Here is a 1,889-nt window from a genome sequence, read left to right as displayed (position 1 = left end):
GGCACTCCAAGGATAGTAAGGGTTCCATCTTCTGGATGCTTGGATCTGGCAGAAGTCCTGTGCTGAACTTATTTTTATCAGTTAGCAGCCCACTCCGTGGCCGAGAGTTCTGTGCAGGAACGGTGGGTCTTTTCTGTGGAAAGCTAAACTCACCCCTCCAAGTTCCTGATGTCAGTTTGCAGGGGGTGTTTGGCAGTCTAAGGGCAGCTAGGGTTTCAGCTTCATGGCAGCTTGGTTGTGGGAGTAAGTACACTGTTCAGAATTCTAAGTGGCAGAAGCCCACTCCCGGGCACAGAGCTCTGTGCAGGAACAGTGGCTCTCTTCTGTGGGAAGCTATACTCACCGACTAAGTTCCTAATGTCAGGTCGTAGGAGACATTTGGCACTCGCAGGACAGTTAGGGTTCCAGCTTCTGGGAGCTTGGATATGGGAGAAGTGCGGCAGTGTTCAGAATTCTAAGTGGCAGAAGCCCACTCCCGGGCACAGAGCTCTGGGCAGGAACCGTGGGTCTTTTCTGTGGAAAGCTAAACTCACCCCTCCAAGTTCCTGATGTCAGTTTGCAGGGGGTGTTTGGCAGTTGAAGGGCAGCTAGGGTTTCAGCTTCATGGCAGCTTGGTTGTGGGAGTAAGTACACTGTTCAGAATTCTAAGTGGCAGAAGCCCACTCCCGGGCACAGAGCTCTGTGCAGGAACAGTGGCTCTCTTCTGTGGGAAGCTATACTCACCGACTAAGTTCCTAATGTCAGGTCGTCGGAGACATTGGGCACTCCAAGGACAGTTAGGGTTCCAGCTTCTGACAGCTTGGTTCTGGCAGATATCCTGTGCTGAATTTATTTTTAGCAGGCAGTCGCCCTCTCTGGGTCAGGGGGCTCTGTGCAGGAAGCGTTGCTCCTTTTCTGTGGGAATCTGGACTCACCGCATGAGGTTCCTAATGTCAGGTTGTAGGAGACATTTGGCACTCCAAGGACAGTTAGGTTTCCAGCTTCTGGGAGCTTGGCTATGGGAGAAGTGCAGCAGTGTTCAGAATTCTAAGTGGCAGAAGCCCACTCCGGGGCACAGAGCTCTGTGCAGGAACGGTGGGTCTTTTCTGTGGGAAACTAAACTCACCCCAGCAGGTTCCTGATGTCAGGCTGTAGGAGACATTTGGCACTCCAAGGACAGTAAGGGTTCCAGCTCCTGGATGCTTGGATCTGGCAGAAGTCCTGTGCTGAACTTATTTTTATCAGTTAGCAGCCCACTCCGTGGCCGAGAGTTCTGTGCAGGAACGGTGGGTCTTTTCTGTGGAAAGCTAAACTCACCCCTCCAAGTTCCTGATGTCAGTTTGCAGGGGGTGTTTGGCAGTCTAAGGGCAGCTAGGGTTTAAGCTTCATGGCAGCTTGGTTGTGGGAGTAAGTACACTGTTCAGAATTCTAAGTGGCAGAAGCCCACTCCCGGGCACAGAGCTCTGTGCAGGAACAGTGGCTCTCTTCTGTGGAAAGCTAAACTCACCCCTCGAAGTTCCTAATGTCAGGTTGTAGGAGACATTGGGCACTCCAAGGACAGTTAGGGTTCCAGCTTCTGGGAGGTTGGATCTGGCAGATATCCTGTGCTGAATTTATTTTTAGCAGGCAGTCGCCCTCTCTGGGTCAGAGGGCTCTGTGCCGGAAGCGTTGCTCCTTTTCTGTGGGAATCTGGACTCACCGCATGAGGTTCCTAATGTCAGGTTGTAGGAGACATTTGGCACTCCAAGGACAGTTAGGGTTCCAGCTTCATGGCAGCTTGGATATGGGAGAAGTGCAGCAGTGTTCAGAATTCTAAGTGGCAGAAGCCCACTCCGTGGCCGAGAGTTCTGTGCGGGAACGGTGGGTCTTTTCTGTGGGAAACTAAACTCACCCCAGCAGGTTCCTGATGT

Source organism: Chamaea fasciata, unplaced genomic scaffold (genome assembly GCF_029207755.1).
Source record: "Chamaea fasciata isolate MVZ Bird 193981 ecotype frontalis unplaced genomic scaffold, bChaFas1.0.hap1 SCAF_553, whole genome shotgun sequence".
Classification (NCBI taxonomy): Eukaryota; Metazoa; Chordata; class Aves; order Passeriformes; family Sylviidae; genus Chamaea; species Chamaea fasciata.
This window is presented reverse-complemented; position numbering follows the sequence as displayed.